At 48.4% G+C, this 18,387-nt stretch overlaps 1 protein-coding gene across 5 annotated transcripts in view; it reads right to left on the bottom strand.

Annotated features, from left to right (window-relative positions):
• The window catches only part of RIPOR2 (RHO family interacting cell polarization regulator 2), a 108,371-nt gene that overhangs the window by 48,730 nt on the left and 41,254 nt on the right, over positions 1 to 18,387 (bottom strand). Inside the window, exon 1 of one of the 5 annotated variants that reach the window (XM_052787161.1) lies at positions 3,295 to 3,430. The exons of the other annotated variants lie outside the window; for them this stretch is intronic. The gene's annotated coding sequence lies outside the window, so the exon portion shown is untranslated. Of the gene's footprint in view, positions 1 to 3,294; positions 3,431 to 18,387 lie in introns of those variants that run through there. 5 annotated transcript variants of the gene reach the window in all.

Below are 18,387 nucleotides of genomic sequence, written 5' to 3'. Positions count from 1 at the left end.
GAAAGTTGAGACAAAACTGCTGCCCACTTGCAGTAAAACAAAAGCTCAAGGTGCTCCGGGAAGCAAACAAGCAGTGCTCGCCCGCAGGAGGATGCTTGACCAGGTTTTGTCATGGCAGCTGTCTCTAGATTGCCAAATGGGGGTAAAACCAGCTCCCGGAGAGTATTAACCTGGTACCCGCTGCTTTCCCTTTGGAATACCTGCCTGGAGCAGGAGCCAGAGGCACCAGCTTTGCGGGACGGGACAGGACTGGAGTGAGCCAGCCCTAGCCCAGCCATGCAGCCCACCTGGGTGCAGGTAAGTGAGGGCAAGAGCAGCGTTTGCACTGAGGAGCAGAAATACAGCTGCTGAGCAGCTGTGGCCAGAAAAATATGCAGTTTCTGCTTTGATTTGGGATATGCAGGGAAGGACAGTCTGCTCAAAGTGAGCTGGCTGCCCAGCCTTAGCTAAGCCATTCCTGACATTAGACAGAGACTCATAATATGATCCGGTTTATTGCATCCAGGGTTGGCTCCTGCTGCTGCTCTCTTTCTAGACCTCTCACGGCGAGTTGGCAAAGCCCATCCTGCCGTTCCTTCTCCAGCCGCCCAGACTGCCCTCCTGCTTTGCTCTGGTAAAACTAAATTGTCTGATGGACAGCGAAGGAAACAAAGATGTTGGCAACTCTGCTACAGGGAGGAAATTAAATTCTCGTTTACACTGGTGCACATCCAAAGTGGAGCCACCACGGTTTGTGAAGTCCCCCGGAGCAAAATTGCTTCTGCTGTCAAAAGACTTTAAATTTGATTTTAAATTCACAGAGGGCCCAATTCTTTCTCTCTGCCTTCTAAAAGGGCAAGCACTTCCTGCAGTCTGTGACACAATCTGTGCAAAACTGGCAGGGAAGAAAAACAGTCAGTGCATGCTCTTGCTGATTAATTCTGAAAATCTTTTACTGAGAAACTTCTTTAACAACCTCCCTGCCAGAAGAGCAACGAGCACTGGAAGCTGAGCGAACAAAACAGGGACCTCCAAGCTCCTGCTAAGTAGGAAAATAACCAGGTCTCTTTCCCTTTTGTTAATAGAGTCATCCAGGAACCACATAGCTTGGAAGTGATGCGACAGGCCCCTATCCGATACTAATTCATGTCCCGGTCCTCTTTAACAAGCCCGTGCCAGGAGCGTGCGTTCAGGCATCGCTCCCCTCGCTTCCTTCCCTGTCTGCTTTCAGCTGATGCTCTGTGCTGGTTGAATGGCCACAGACACAAGCTGCCTATCTCCCCACCGCTTGCGGCTTAGCTTGACTGATGAAAATACCCCAGTAAGTGGGTTGTCCGCGAGCAGCTTGTCACTGCCACACGTATAGCACGAGAAAAAAAAAAAAAAAAAGAAAAAGTCAGACCAGCTATCCCTTTTTTGGAAAAAGCCAATGCTGCTTTTAGTTCTCACTCCCACTTCTTCCTAGCAGGGAAGCAAAGCGCCTTCCCCCTGGAACCGGACCTTTTCCAGCCGCCTGCTTTGTCTGGAAGTTACCTTTCTTCTTGCTCAGGTTTAAAAATATCAAACAGCAAAAGGTAATGCTGTGTGGTGTGTGAACGCGCTGCTGTGAGTGTTGAGGCCGTGTTTTGCACCACCGTCACCCTGAGTATTTGCTCTGTGATACAGGTGAATAAAATGGTCATGTGCCTTGAGACCTCAAGGAGGTAAAGCAACCTTCTCACTTAGAGATGCTCCTTCACAAACCAGACTTCTCCCCTTACACATTCCCAAGTGTTTAAGAAATATTAATTCTGCTACAGAAATGCCTCTAAGATGTAACTGTACTGTCATTCTTGAGAGGAGTAGAGAGACACAGAAAAGCTAATTGCTCTGTTGCTTAGGCAGGAGCCTGGAAAGAAATTCAACCTGTTGCTCCTTAAAAAGCAAAACAAACAAACAAAAACCCAAAGCCCACACCTTGTCCAGGAAATGCTGCTTGGATGTCAAAAGTTAAACCAGCAGCAGGTTATGGATGCTGGGATTTTAAAAGTCCACATTGCACAAGCGCTTATCTGCCCTTGCAAGCAGCACAGACACCATCTTAAGTGATTGTCCTAGTGATTTAGTTACTGGCTGAGAAAATGCTGAATTTACGGAAGAAAAGAGAGATTTTGCTGCCATCGTGTAATATATGCCCACCCACACTTAAGTGTGGAGCACTCTTGTCATGTTTGCCCGTTACGGTTATAAAGCACTGTTTCTAACCCGTCCCAGTGGATACCTTCCTCGAGTCTGGCCACAATAAAACCAGATCCCATTAAATCTCTTCCCAGAATGTGAAGATCTCAGAGACGGCTGGGCAGCGAGCACAGGAATCTTCCAGGAAAGACACCTTCCCCTTGCCTCCTTCCTCAAGCCCCCTGTTTGGGTACGCTCTCATTTTTTTGTTTATTCAGAGGAGAAGGATGCTTGTGAAACCTAATTAGCCACTGGGGAAGATGAAGATAATGTTTCTGTTGGGGAGTGTGTTCCCTGCCCCGGGCTCCAGCTGCGTGACAGCAGCCTCAAACACGGTAATTAAGATGAGCGTGGCAGAATGCACGGCCAGATTAATGAATACAGAAATTACGCTGAAAATAGAGTCAGCTCTTCCCAGGGAGATGTACGAAAGGGTGCAAAGGCAGAATGGCCACACGCACGCAAACGCACGCACAGAGTTTCCAGAAAGCTTTTTGAAACTTTGAATGAGAGACAGCAAAATGCTCGGTTAACACAGCAATAGAAAGACCAGTCATAGGATTAGGATGACCTTTTGTAACCAGGGCATTCAAAGGTAAACTGAAGTGCAATGCCAGTGTGTAATATGTTTGCATCAGTTCTTGGGAACGAGCCAGAGACTGAAAGGAGAACTTAAGAGGGTCTAAGCTTTCCTCCAACCAGTAATACCATAAAAGCTCACTGGAAATAGAAAGACAAGACCTAAGGAAACGCTGAGACTTTTTTTTTTTTTTTTTTTTCATGGAAACCAGGCTAAGCACTTCCACGCGCTGCGAGAAAACATTAAACCAGTTCCCCCGCACAGCTTTTCACATCCCTCACCGAACACCCACAACCAAGATTTTTTTCTCCCATTCCCAGCCTAAAACCCACACTCAAGAAGCCCCCCAGAAGCCCCTTTTCCCCTCCTCAAAACCCCGTCGCCGCCTCACCCCCCGCGACCTCAGCTCGCTCACGTCCAGCCTCGGCAGCAAGAAGTGTGTCCCCCCCTCCAGCTTCCTTCCCACGCGGGTTTCTGGCCCCCCCCGTGTCCCCCCCCCCCCGAGCCCGGCCGGGTACCTGTTGCTGCCGGCGGGGCCGCTCACAGCCCGCCCCGGGACGCCGCTCGCCCCCCGTCGCCGCCCAGCGCTCCTCGGGCACGCCGGCGACCCATCCCCATAATTAAAAATAATAATAAAATTAAAATAAAAAATTAAAATAAAAACAAAAAAATTAAAAATGAAAAATTTAAAAAATAAAAAAAAATAAAAAAAAAAAAAAGGAGGAGGAGCGGGGGCAGCCCGTCTCCGATCGCAGCGCACCGCCGCTCTGGCAGCCAGCGTAGCCGCTGCCGGCTTTTCCTTGCCGAGCTGCGGGAGGGAGAGGGAGGAGGAGGAGGAGGAGGAAAAAGAGGAGGAAGAGGAGGAGGAGGAGGAGGAGGAGGAGGAAGAGGAGGAGGCGGTGCTGCTGCTGCGCGGCCGCGGCCCGCCCCCCCGGGGAGGGTGGGGGGGTGCGGACCCCCCCCCCCCCCCCCCCGGTTCGCCCCGACTCTTCCATTTTTTCCTTCGACGCTTGTCGCCTCTCGGGCGGTTCGGCCAAAAGATGGGAGAGCCGCAAAAGACCTCCGGTCCTTCCCCGGGGGAATGGTGCTGGGAACGGGCTGCCGCCGCCGGCCCCCTTCCCCGTGGGCGGTGGGCTCCTCGCCGTTGCCTTCGGCGGGAGCAGGCTCTACGTTTGGGTATTGGGAGGGCTGAAGACAGCAGTTGAAAGGTGACTATGAAGGAAAGAACGTTGCAATGAATGGACCTTCCGTTTCTTTCTTTGAGCATCTTTTCTCTATTAGCCCAAGAAAGAAAAAAAGGCAGGAATGCTGTATTGTGGGGTATTTTCTTCAAATCCAGTCTTCCTTCCAAAATGTATGGTCCTATTTTCTATAAACGCATCTCTCTAGAGAGGTAAGGATTCTGCATATATTTATTGCTGCTCTTAGGACTTCTCCATTTCTCTTCTGCAGCTTTTTTTCATACTGGACTTTACATCAGCCATCACCCAACAGCAGTACCAAACACCCATGTCATATTTTCTATATGATTTGCTGTTCCAACATTTAAAGCTGTTGCAGAGTCCTTCAACAAACTCTCCCTTGTGCCTCTTAGGCAGCTGGAAGTGTTTGGGGTTTTTTTTTTGGGGGGGGGGGCAAAGGGAATACCTGGCAAGTCTGTGGGGTTGGTAAATAGACACAATTTGGAAGGTGGCTTGAGGAGGCAATACTGATACCCTCCCCATATGCCTGTATCTTTCCCCATTTGGGTCAGGATAGGTAGACTCACCCTTTCAAATGCAAATGTTTTTCGTGGCGCACACAGACCTGTCACACAGAAGATGATACTGTATGGAGAAATTTAGGAAATTACAAGAAAGAAGAAGAGTTGGGGTTTCACAGAGCGTTATGCATGGGAAAAAAACTTCACTGAATAAAAAATCCAGGCTGCCAATTCCAGCTGACCTATCGTCTTAAGTAATTTTCAGCAGGAATAATGAACATGTGTTATTTATATTGTATGCTGAAAATAAACAGCACCCTGTAGCCTTAAGAAGTAGAGATGAGAGAAAGCGACTCCAGATTCAGTAAAAGCAGAAAAGGATGCTCTTCATACTGGTGTGTAGACCTCTGGGGCCTACCGGCTGTTTCCAAGGTTTCTGAGTTCAGATGGGCTCTACAGCGGTGGCATTTCCAGAGGCACCCACTTCTCCACTGGAAAAAGTGTAGGGGCTGCTGCCAACGCCATGCTACTGCTGTAGCTCCAAGGTGAAATTTTGGGGGTGACCTTTCTGTCTCTCTGAATCGACTATGCCCCCGTTTCACGTAGGACGTCAACTCTGAGGCCAAGGCGGAGAATTTGCTTTCTGGAAAAAGCAGCTGTGCGCTTCAGGCTGTGGAATGCCAGGGGAAGAGGAGAGGGAATATTTGTGGCAATGCTGAAAGCTATAAATGTCTCATCATGCATACTTAATATGCTTTTGAGTCCATTTCAGCCTTTTAGGGGGTGGCAGCTCTCACTGTGGAAGCCTGGTTAATTTGTTAAAGGTTTTCAGTGCCATATACTAATTGCAGCATCTTACTTCAACCTTGAGCCTCCCACAGTAGTTCTTGGCAATGACTCTATGTGTAACCCATGTTACAAATTCCCTCTGGCCCTTTTGGTCTTATCTTGCAGAAGATTTTTTCAACTTAAGGTTGCAGATGCAAATAACCTCATTCATTTGCAGCCTCCTCTTTCAAGGAAACATTCTCTATCCTATGCAAATACACGTGCTAGGGAGGTATGAGCTGTTTCTCTTGATTCCTCAATATAGTTTTGCATAGCAAACGCAAAAAACTAATTTCTTCCTCTCCATCACCCCCAACCCTACACACATTCCCACTTCCCTGCTCCCAGTGCTGTAGCTTGATGAAACTGCTGGGAGACTGAGTAGGTTTACGGATGCTCTAGATAAAATCTTTGCCCCACTTAGTCCTTCTGGACATGTATTCATGCTGACACACATGCTTTTGAAAGGCTCGGGTCACTTGTTCCACGTGTGCCTTGTTTTGCTAATTCAGTGGAAAATGCCAGAGAGCTCTGCCTCCCTCCATAATTAGGCAGGAACCAAAGTTGCCATTGTATTGTGACTGTGATCATGCTACTACTCCTATAAATTATTCACTGTATTGCAGTGTAATCTGCTGTTATGTTAAAAATAGGTCAGCATGAATGTCCCTAGAGAAATTTCTAAGTGACAACAGCTGATTGTAGCTTTGTCTCCAGAAAACAGTGACCTTTCCAAACCAGTAATTGACAATTATGCTGCACTTCCATCTCCCCGCCAGCTCCAGTGCACCTTCACAAACACTAATTCCCAGCAATGGTAACCCCACTTTATACTTGAGACAACTAAGCCAGAGTTCCTAAATGACCTGCTAGGCTTTGTCGGAGCACTTTGCTTTCTATTAGCCTTTGCTCCCGGGCCAAAGAGTAAATCAGGATTATCAGAGAAGAGATTATAGTCTTAGAATACCTAAATGCTCTCCTCCTCCCAGGCACCTGGAAGGCTTCTCGCAAGGGCTGAGCAGGATTTTCTGGCTGATAAGCATCAGTTACACATCACTCTGGGGGGTGGATATAATGAGAAGTACTCCACTTTTCCCATTGCCCCACAGGCTCCAACCCACTAAATCCCCTGAATCGGCAGAGCAGGAGGACCCCCTGGCTTTTAGGTCCATTGCAGAGGTGTCTAGAGAAACCTGGAAAGGGGGAGCAGGACCTGGTAGTCTGGACAGAGGTCTGGGGGAAACCCTCTTTCCCCCATAAGACGTTCTGCAGGAAGACTCTGTGAGGACCCTCGTGAAAATGTGGGGTATTGCTGCAATTGCCCTGCTTACTGTGGGGATGTATGTCTGTTATGCAGATACAAAGACTTAGCCCAGTCCTGGGTGACTTCGTTCACCTGAAAGCCAGGGTTGGTGGTGGGTGGCAGTGCTCAGCAGACCATGCAGATAGCAATTTGCATGGAGGTCTCTCGTTAGCATGTGTGGATCAGTGAGAGGCCAAAGGAGGCGGAGGGACGGGTGAGCAGACCATGGCTTTGAGCTTTGGATATCTGAGGTAGATCAGGCCTGCCCTAGCCTTTAAGGAAGACAATTTGTACATGGGCTTTTTCTGTTCTAACTCCCCTTTGCTGTGTTTCTGTGTAACTCCCTTGCTCAGACGGGGGTTTGTGGAAGCACACGGCATCTTCATATGGCTGACGGACACCCCACAGGACATGTCCAGCAGGTATCACACCCAGGCTAAGCCTTCTGTGGGAACATCGGTAGCAAACCTGAGTGCTCTTACCTGGGGACCTTGGTCCAGAAAAGAGGTGAATGATCATATTTGAGAGTGGGGAGCATGGCAGGTGCCAGAACCATCACTCGAAAAGGCTTTTAGGGGAGGGGTAAAAGACAAGAGCCTGACCCCTGCCATAAGCAATCTGGACAAGACGCAAGCTTTAACTTGCTGTCCATACGCAAGTTCACCACTACCCTTTCCAGCTAAACATACTAGAGTGTTGCCACAACTCTCCTACTCTCTGTACTACACCCTGCCCATGCTGCTCTTTGGGTTGACTCCGTTGCCATATTTATACCTTCTCTGTCAGCTGAGCCTGCCCAGTACATTTGGCTTGCGCTCACTGTCATCCCATAACACTTTTTGCTCTCCTTCTAAAAGAGTTTGATACCCACTTGTTTTTCACTGCTGACATCCTCTAACCACTGTGCAACCATTTCCCCCCTTTTACTTCCCATTGCTGCATTGCTGCTCCACCCTCAAGTTCCTCATTTCTTTTGATGTTGCTTTTGCAAAGCTTTCCACCTGAAGCTCTTGGGGCACTTTGTGGGAAAAAGTTACTTGAGCTGATCTTCTGCAGTGATTCAGACACGGATTCAATTCTCTGGGACTTCTGGCCAGATGCTCAGCACGGCTGAATCTTTGGGAATGACCAAAGTATAATGCGGTGGTTGTAGCCTGTGGCACGGTGGTCAGGACACACTTGATATAGCAAGGAACAGCTATGGGTGCGGAGGCAGAGGGCTAGGGACAGAAAGGGGAGTTGCCTTTAGCTTTTAAAGTACCGCAAGAGATAACGCTTTCCATAGGTAATCCTTCTTTTATCTCTTCTTTGTCCCACCTTGCTGCCTTTGTGGTGGTCTGAGATAGTTGCCTTCAGAGCAAGAACACATCCCACTGACGGCCTGTGCCTCTGGCAGCATTTGAAGATAGCAACTTAACTGTGGGAGGCAGATGCACAAGCATACACCCTACCTGCCCTCACAAATATAACTCGGGGGGAGCAGGATGAAGGAGCCACCGATTGCATATTTTTCCCCCAGAAGTGTCCCCATTTAAAAATCAGCCCCGCTGCCTCTTCTGGGCAGGTTTTGAGTGGCAATGTTCATGGAGGGTTGGAGGGAGCAGCACATTCCCGTTTCTCAGACTGCTTAGCAACCAGGGCCGGCTGAGTGGCTCTTAAGTGCAAGCCAAGTGTGTGGATGGCATGTCTAGTACTGCAGCTCTAGCCTTATTTTTTTCCCCTCTCTTGTTTTTGAAAAGCATTCCTTGTTTTCTAATTAAGGCACATGAAAAACTGCTGGAAACTTATTTTTGCTTTCCTGGACAGCTGGAAGTCAGCTACGCAATGCGATGATCAAAGCTATGGTAGTGATCAGAGATCCGAAGCGACAGGTATGGTGCTGTTGGCCTGCTTTTTGGGAGCGTGGCTGTCAGACAACCTCTTCCATTCTGTTGGCGATGGGCTGGCTTGAAGTCCCGCTGCTGGACAGCCTCAAAACCCTCTCTCCCACCTTGCCTGGAAGAGTGCGGAGGGTGGGACGCAGTGCTTCCCACAGGTCTGCAGTACATGAGATAGATAGATACCTGCTTGGGGCTGCCTTTCCCAGTACAACCACCATGTATAAGATCAAGAAGGCCCTGCTAGACCATGTCCAGGAAAGGATTTGACTTTGTAGACAGAAAGTCGATCTGATCCCAGCTTCCTCGTTGGGATCCTCTTCAATCTTTAGGTAATCTCTTGGCTCTTTCCTGATTCTGGGCTCTCATGTGCCCAGACCTGGCTCCTTATCACAAACTTCATCTTCCATCACAACAGCAGGCCGACCTCCCCACTATGTTTGGGGGTGTCTTAGGGATTGATGCCATCTCTACCCAAGTCACCAGGCAGTAATACCTGCTGCTGAAACCTGCTGGCTACATCAGGACTGCAGTTAAAATGAGGACCCAGCCCACGTTTGCCTCCAGACTCCCCTTGCAGCCTCACCTGCACTTGAGAGGCAAATTTTGGTCATGCTCTGAAGCACAGAGGAAGAAAGCCTTTCTTTGTACGTGCCAAAGCACACTCTGGTTAGCAGTCCCAGGCATGGCTGGGCCAGCCCCATCCTCATCCACTCCACTCTATGAAGCAGGCAATTGGCCTGGAAGGACCAAGGATCACAAAGGATAGTTATTATATGGGGCGAGAGACTGTGGGACGTGTTAGCAACCACCAAAGGTATCCTAGGTCCATGATTGAAAGAGCGGGTCGGGAGAACCCAGGGCTTTGGCCTGCCTTGCTGTGCCCTCCAGCAGCAGCATCGAGACAGCCTCTGCCTTCCTCCTGCTCAGCGTGTCCCACAGGTCACGGCAAGAAGGGAAGGAGCTACAGGGATGAAGACCATGGTCTGGGGAAAACGATGGTCAGGTAGGAGAGGCATGCAAAGGCTAGCTAGGCTGGAGACAAAGGAGCAAATAATGCCAGACAAGTTTCAAAATCAAGTGCCATGTAAAAATCCTGCAGAGCTGCACACCTGTATTCCTGCATGTTCCTAACGTGGCAGTTTCATAATAGAAACCCAGGAAGAGTCCTCTGGGGCAAAGGCTCCGAGCAATTTCCATCCTCAGTTACGCTAGTATAAAACCAGAGTTGCCCTGAAATCATTTCCAGATGGACAGTGGTATGGGTGACCCAGCCGGGTCCTCAGTGCGGCCAGCGACCCAAGCTGACCGCGCTCCTCTTTCCTTCTCCTGGGCCACAGTTCTGCACAGAGGATTGCAAGTTTCAGAAATGATTTTCATTCCCTTCCAGCCTCCAAGATACCACCACGGCCCTCTTTTCCTCATCAGCGCATATTTCTGTGGCTTAAATATAGCAAATACAAAACAAGTGCAGCGCACATGAAATGCCATTCGGGGGAGCGCAACGAACACGCTGCCTCTGTAATGTAATGAGCCCCAAGTGCATCTGCCAAGTATTTGGGCTGAGATTCTAAAGGAGAGGGGGGGTCCACAGCACGGAGAAGCTCACGACCAAACCCTCAGGCCAGTAGCCCTATGCATCTTTTGGGGCGATACAGGTTGCTTGTTGGTCCAGCCTGCCTTCCCCTGGAGGTGTTTAACCACTCACAGCAGTCATTTCCTCTAGGAAAGGTGAAGAGCAGCTTTTTGTGCCATGTCACTGGGGCTGTGAGTGGATTTGAATTAAAAAATTACAAATAATATGTAATGTAAAGCAAAGAAATGGTGTTTCTTTAGGGGTGTGGTCTGGCTTTGTGGCTGAGGTTAAATGACATCAGTTAAACCACACCAGTTTTTGAACATCTGACCCTGAGTACTATTTTCAGCGCGGTGATTTTTGAAGTGATTAATGACAACAGCTTGGCACTAATCAGTGGCTGGTGTTGCTGATTAAGCTAACTCTTCCTTGGCTCACAACAGGCATCAGGAATAGAAAGGGCAGGAAGCTCCCCAGAGCGACAGAAGAGGCAGAGCAGATCAGGACCTCCCGAGCTGCCTGCTTTTCCACGGGAACATTAAAAAAAAGCTATAGCCGTCCAACTCCGGTGCTGAGCTCAGCAGTGCTGGAGGGCACTGCTCCTCCTGTGGCTTCATTTCGCTTTGAGAATATTTTTATATGGACCCTTTTCAACATTCCCACCCCTCTCAATAAAAAAAGTGCCTCAATTGTTAAATGTGTGCTAGTATTGCTAGTATAGCGCTCCTCCCATGTGTTTGTAGGAGGATCTCAGAGATGCTATCTAGCTTCAAATCTATCTACATCTATAAAATCTCTCTTTTCTCCAAGACGCTCAAGAGAAGGAAAGCTGTTAGTTCAATGTGAAGGCTGCACGTTATGACCTAATCCTTCAGTCCTGATGTAACCCAAACTCCCCAAATCATTCAATTTATAAATCACACAGATTCTCCAGATGCCACCCCAGAACTTCCCTAGAGAAAGCAGGCTGTGCTTGCTCTGCTCTTTACATGACCACCATTAAGAAACTGCAGCAACCTCTGATCTGCTGGTGATGTTGGAGACAGAAAAATATCTCATTTGCTCGGTGCTACCTCTGTTAGCTCCGTGACATTACCTGGGCCCTGTCCTATCTCTTTCTTCTTCCTTCTCGAGTGAGAAAACGCAACGAGCGGGACTCCAAAACTTACAGGGAGCTCTCAGTTGGCAAACTGCACTTCTACACAGTCACAACCACCCTACTAAAATGAACGCAGTGCCTTGTAGGTCGCATCCATGTTCACAGCAGAGCTTTTCCACTGCCCTGAGCTACCATGAAGCGAGAAGAGTGCGAACGAAGCTCCATTTATGCCGTGGAGCCTGAATGTCGGCCAACCTCGTTAGCCACCGGCACCTTAATCTCACACTTCAGAGAGCCGTAGGGCAAAGATGTAAGATTTTATAAGCTCATCTCCAAGAGGGTCCTGCAGGAGTCCTTGAAAACTGCATGTCTATGGTAATGACAATATATTCACAGAGCTTTTAGCCATCCCGTCAAGCCCCTCAGAGTGGCTGTCCCTTTCTCTTCTGCCTCAGGTGGCTCTGACACCCCTCCAGGGAAGCTCCCGGATCGCCGCTTGGCCGCTGCCGTTCCCAAACCACAGGCACACTCCTCGGGGGAGCCTGGGGGGCTTTCCACTCTGGTATTGCACAGTGTGAAGAGAGGATTACTTGCACAAAAGTTTGTCACCGCGGGTGACTTCCCCTTGGGCAGGGCCCCGGGAGCAGCCTGGCATGATGAAAGGGGAGGTCTTGCAAGCCCTTGTGTGCGATGCTACACGCACCTCAGACAGTTCTGTCTGAGTTTTTGGGGCAGTTTGGGGTTTTGCTTCCCAGAGCGGTCATTTCACCTGGGATTATGGGCTTGAATATTTGTGGGGCTGGGCTATTTTCAGTGTCTTTGCTTCTCTACGGGGTGGATCGTTATTAATTATAGGCAGGCTCATGCAATGCGATGACTTGGGCAGTAAAGGCCAGGCGTTGTCCTGGCACGGGTCTGGTGAGTGATGCTGCAGGAGCCGCCCGGGTGCTGAGCTCCCCCATCACGGTGCAACAGGGCAGCACCAAAGGCAGGCAGGTTTCCCAGTGGGGCATAACTAAAAGCACCGCTGTGCACCCGGGGAACCTAACCCCAGGCCTGTGTGGGTAGTACGTTAGCTACTGAGTCCCGTTTAGAGGCAAAATAAAAGTAGAATATCACTTTAGTGGTAAGCGGTTGCTGCAGGGCTTCCAAGCTGGGACCCGCTATCACAAAGCTGAGTCTACCTGGTTCGTGCAGTGGATCTGCCCATCGTCACCCTGCCTGGGGACCAGACACCCCGATGGACATGCACGCTGCCCTATGGGCACCAGCCACGCTTGTGCCCACCTCTGCCAGGCTGGCAGCAGGGGACTGCCACGGGCAGGGAAAGAGCCGGGGTCTTCCAGCAGTGAAGGATCCCCATCTCCATGCTCTGGATTGGCACCTGGAGGGGCTTCTTGTTTCCATCCCTGCCCTCCCTTCTCCTCCCACACACAACACACACTCACTATTGACTATAAGGGGAACTTAAGGTAACCAGTCTGAGGAGTTAGGACCCTAAATGTCTGAGAAGGTTGGAATAGAGGTGATTTGAACTGCCCCAATTTGGGTGCAGCCAGATGTGTTTATCCCCTGCCATTTGTTCAGGCAGGGGCTGGGTCGCAGTGGGACCTTCCCCCAAATCCCACCTTATTTTCTCTCTCTCTCTTTCTCTCTCTGTGGCTTCCTTTCTTTGCACCTCACTTTTTGTCTTTCCATCTTTTTGCCAACTATTTGAACTCTAGGCATCATTTCCAAGCTCTGGGTCTCTGAACTTTCCAATTCCCAAATTACCTGCAATTAAACCGGAGTAAGCCAATGTCAGCCCCCATAAGTTATGCAGCATTAAGCCTATTGTGCTCAGGATTTCCATAGCGGTTTTCTTCACCTGTTTTCCAGTTGCCAAAGACAGAGGGATATCAGTGGCTCTTCACGGTCTAAATGTTTCCTGCACCATCCCTACCCAACCTTCTCTGGGGTGTGCAAATGCACACAGGTACACCCACCCCCCTTGGCAGAAGGTCTGTAGGTTGAGCTGTGAATTTGAGCAGCGAGGAAGGATTGCTTAGGAGGCAGCCACAGTGGGACCCCTCGTCAAGTCATTTCCCTGCTCTTAGATGCCAGATCAAGACAATATTGCTTAAAATTCTGTGGGGCCTGACAACACCCCTCACCCCCCCAGGCAATGCTGAGATATATGAGAAATCCTACCATCGGGAAATCATCCCACCATCAACTTTATAGTGCCTCTGTGACATTGTCAAGTGCTTGACTACTCTGTCCTCTCTCTAATTCATGTTCTCAGACTGTTTTCACTCCTCGCCTTTTAACTCTGCACTTCCTGACCTGGTTGTTTTTTGACTGTCACACCCTCGGTACACCAACCACAAGGCTTTGGTTTTAGCATCCAGGCAGGCGGAACTCATTTCAGAGGCAGCTGAGCTGTGCCTCGAATTGTTAAAGGGGTGAAATTGTTTACACCACCAGCTCATGCTAGCCAAGCCACATTTATTTTGTGACTTTAATGATGGGGCTGGGCGACAAATAGCTTGTGTTGCACGGAGCTTTGTAAAGACACTATCTAAAAACAGAAGGGGAAAAAATGGGTGAAAAGGAAGGCAATTTTGCTTCAGTCTTTGGTGAGACACTTGTTTTAAAAGCTTAGAGGGTGCCCCGAGAACACCTAATAAGTGGTTTCTCTCTGACTTGTACATACCTTCCTCTTTTCTCTGAGAGCTGGTTAAATGCCACTTGTTTATTTGACCTGTTTTTTCCCCTCACCGTTGTTATTATTAGTGATCTAGAAATATTGTCGACAAATACGAACCAAACAAGTTGCCTTCAAGACACGGAGAAGGAAATAACAAGATCAAAGATCTTTAATTAAAAAACAGGGAGACAACAAAGCAGAAAGTGTCTCTCATTTCAATCTTTTTTTAACTTCGAGCCTCATGGACTCAAGCGTTTCTGCTTCAGATATGGAGTGCGATGCCCTGTTAAAAATAGCCCTCCAGCTGCCCAGGACAGCTGGAAGCGCCGGGGGGCCGGAGCGCTGCGGGTGGGTCGGTGCGGGGGCACCCAGGGTGGGGACGGGCGCCTCGCACCGATTCCTCCGACCACAAAAAGCTCTCTCACCCATCTGCGTAACTCTGTATCTGCCCATGGACCACAACCAAAAAGAAGCAGCTGCGAGAAGCAGGTGAGCAAAGCATTTAGTGTAAACAGGAATAAATAAAAATGCTCCCTAAGAGAGCACCCGCTTTCTCACGCCATCCTTGTCCTGCACGTTAAGTAGGTCTGCCCATGCTCCTGGAGAAAGGTGCTTCAGTCTGAGTTTATAGGCCAAACATCTCTTACTACCATCTATCTATCTGGTTGAAGCAGACACTGTTGCCTTGGCAATGAAGCGATGGGACTTCTCTTCCTCTGGGCTGCGGTGAGTACGGCACACGGTTCTCCATCTCTGGGAATGCGAGATAAGCCGAAAGGACAGGTAGGGCTGGTGGGACCTGTAAACGTTTTCAGAACAATGCTCTGTAGTCTCCCAGCAGTCAGTGAGGAGAAGCTGCCATGCTTAATACATTGCAAGGCTGCTCATCTTTACTACAGCCTTCTCAGATATTGGGCCCTCGTATGCTGGAAAAAGTAGACAAACTGTGTTTGGGGTGAAAACATAGGAAAAACAGTATCTCCGTCTATCTCTGAGGTAGACATCTGCTGGAATACCGTACACATGAATATCCTTAAAAGATATAATTTGCTTAAAGTTGCATCAGTTTGATGCGCTCTGTGGGGAGGGGATGTACCTGAGCTGGCTCTCACCAAAGCGGGGCTGGCTAGCTACGGCATGGAAGGAAGCCTGGCCCAGTGGGTCACGGACAAGCCGTGACATTGATCTGCCTGCGTGACTTTTAGACAAGTCACTGCAGCTGTACGTCCACAGAAAGCATGGTGTCTTGTATTGCTTTAGGGGAAGAGAAAGATTGCTTAACCCGAATTGTTGCTGAATCAAGAACATGTCTCAACTTTAAGTTAACATCCAAGACTTTATCCTCGTTTTCTCTAACATCAGCAGCGACGTTACAATACACCAGGCGGTGCACATAACCATGAACAGCAGCTACCTTTCATTTCAGCTAAGCTTCAAAGCTGATCCCAAACCCCAGAGCTAAAACTCTTTTCTCTCTTAAAAAGGGCAGGCAGGCTTTACAAGGATGTAAAGGCATCTGGTACATTTTTGAAGCATACCTTGAAAGTTTGATGCAGTTAGTGTTCTGCTGGGAGCCTTGGTGGGCGGCAGTGCTGGAGCGTGCCTGCGTGCCGTAGCAGCACGTCGGTCCTGGGCGAGGAGAGGGCCCTGGGACTCTGACACCGTGCCGTGCACCGTCTAACTGGGGCTCTGGTCTGCTGAACTGGAGCACACACTGACTTACTGAACATTACGAAAAAGACAGCTTTGGGTTTTTTCCCCATGCTTTGGAAACACGGTGGGATTTTGTCTCGGCTCTGGCCTGAGAGGCAGGTCGTGGTTACTGCGGGTACAACCGGAGGGCACGTACAGGAGGTGGGAAGTGGAGACGTGAGGAGACATCGGTGTGGAGCAGCTGCATGAAAAGATCTGCAATAAATCGCAGTCTAATTTCTATTTCTCCTGTGCATTCTCAGTCTGGATATGTTGATCACTGCTAGCGAAATGCCCAGACCCATATGCTTGCCGTGTTTGCTGAGTGCTTGCAAACTCTGTTGGTGGATGTGTCTGCGTTAATCTAGGAGCTCCTGCCGTGCCAAGCCCCTGGCCCTGGTCAGAGGCTGTCCTGGCACAGTGACACCATGCCTCCGTGTGAGCCGTCAGCTCACCTCCCGGGAAAACGAGGGTCTGCCAAGAGAGCTGACTCGTGCCCAAATCTCCCTCCCTCCCTGGGCTTGGGAGCTGCGGGAGCCTTCCTGGCTCCTCAGCTTAGACAGACCCAAGGAAAACCCATGCCTGTTTGGCTGCAGTGATGAGGGGAAGACTTGTGCTAGTAGAAGTGATTTCTTTTTAATGAAATACAACTTCGGAATCTCAGGCATTTAGAGTCACTAAAAATTAAAAAGCATTTTCCCCAAAGTAGGTGTTTTGACTGTATGTAGGACTAACTGAAGTCACTTGCCTTGAATTAATATAGTGCGTCGGGCCATAAAAGAAATGAAACATATCACTGCCTGTACTTTCAAGAGGCTAAAATAGCTCCTTCTCAAAACTTTTGCATACTACAGCTGTGCCCTGTTAAACGATGGCCGTGTTGCAGAGGAGAGGGAGTTGCGCTTCACTGAACCTAAGCACAGTCATTCGCAAAGTCTCCGCCAATCCTTTGAAGGAGATAGCACAATGTAAGTGCAAGGTTGTTATTAGAAAACAAGAAAATTAGCTAACAGATTTTCTTTGAGGATGAACATTTTCAAGCTTTGAATGCCTATTGCAAGAGCAGCCTGATTTTTTGTGAAGATGTATATACTATAGCTTGTCACACCCAGCTCTGTGACTTGGGTTTTCAATGTACAATAAGGAAAAACGATGCTATTGGAGCATAAGTAGATGAAAATGGCAGAATTATCAATAATGCTGCAGAAAATGCAGAAGTTTTTCACAAATGTTTTTGTGTGCATGTGGGAAAATATCAGTGACAGCTTACGGTCTATATCAATGAGAAAATTTTTTTCCCTTTATCTTTGCCAAAGGAGGATTTTAAACTGTAGCTTTGATAAGAGCTATCCGAGGAGCTCTTTGTTGATTTTTTCAAAAAACATGAAACACCAGAGGATTTCCAGAGAGCTATGAGTTAATGTTGTGTCACTAATGGTGCGATAGCCTGGCAGTGGTCCTGGCCTCGTTACGGAATAGCTGATGTAGGAGTCACATAAGCAAAATTAAAGGAAATGGAATACAATCAGCGGCACTGAGTAGTTTTACAGAAAATAATTGTTGATAGTGTACTTAGACTGTTGTAAGAATTAAGACTTGGTACTGCATGAGATCTTGACTAAGAAACTTAAAATAGAGTAGATCAATTTGGGACATGCTGAATGGATCCAAAACAAGTCCAAATGACAGATATAACCCAGCTGAGGAATCATCGGGGATGCCAGTTTCTAGCGAGGACCTGCACAGATTGGTTCCATCCCTATGGGATTTAACACTTTTTATGTCAGTGACCTGAAAGAGAACTTTAAACAGTGACTGACTGAATATGCAGATGGCACAGTGAGGAAGTGGTAAATCATTCCGAGACCAGGCTACTTGAGAAAGTGGGCTGATTCATCCGATTTTAGTGTGGGCATAGCTGGGAGCAAAGGGCATAAGCCATAATTATGGGATAGTGTTGACCCTGTCCTGAGAAATTTTGATGCTGAAAGACTTGAGGATTATAAAAGAAAATCTGATGAAGAGGAGACCCTCATGTGATGCTGGGACCCAAAAGGACTGAAGCAGTCCTTGTACATATTAGCTGATCCTCACACTGATCCTGATATATATATCTCTCTCTCTATATATATCTATCTCATATATATACATATACCAATATGTGTGTGTATATATATATATACATATTTATAAAGTATGAGTGAACAGATCATGTAACTTCTGGATTTGTCCCTGATGTAACAGTTTTGGAGTTGTGGGCTCCATGCTGGTGTCCACGTCTCCAAGGGGATGGTCCCAAGAAGAACCATGAAATTGCTTAAAAGGTTAAAACTTGCATTTTATAAAGACACAGTCATTGATAACAGTCTGCTTGGCAAAGGGTAAGAGCAGTCTGAATACAGTCTGTGGATAGCTATATGAGACATTTATATGTACAAGCAATAGCAAGTCCTTTGCTCTCCTGGACAAAAGGGCAACAAACTCCAAAAAACTCGACAAATCAAGACTAGAAGAAATAAGCTGTGATTATCTTTAACTGTGACAGTAGCTGAGCACTGGGACAAGTTAAAAAGGTAGATGGGAGACCTGCCATCACCGCTTTCCAAATCAAGCCGGATGTGGAAAATAAAAAAAATAGCCCACGCCCTAAGAGCTGTGGTCTGTGCTGAGCTGGGAGTCGGAGTTCAGCACCTGACAAACGCTTCCATCTGGCCTGAAAATCTGCGACTGAGTTTTGGCTGGTGCCTAGGTCTCTGCAGCGTGAGCGGGGTGGGGGCTGCCCTGTGACCGAAACAGGCACGGCTCCTCCACGCTCGGATCCCACCCAGCCCAGGGGAGCGTGCTG

Source organism: Harpia harpyja, chromosome 5 (genome assembly GCF_026419915.1).
Source record: "Harpia harpyja isolate bHarHar1 chromosome 5, bHarHar1 primary haplotype, whole genome shotgun sequence".
In the NCBI taxonomy this organism is placed as follows: domain Eukaryota; kingdom Metazoa; phylum Chordata; class Aves; order Accipitriformes; family Accipitridae; genus Harpia; species Harpia harpyja.
The sequence above is the reverse complement of the archived record's forward strand: the minus strand, read 5'-3'. Positions and strand labels throughout refer to the sequence as shown.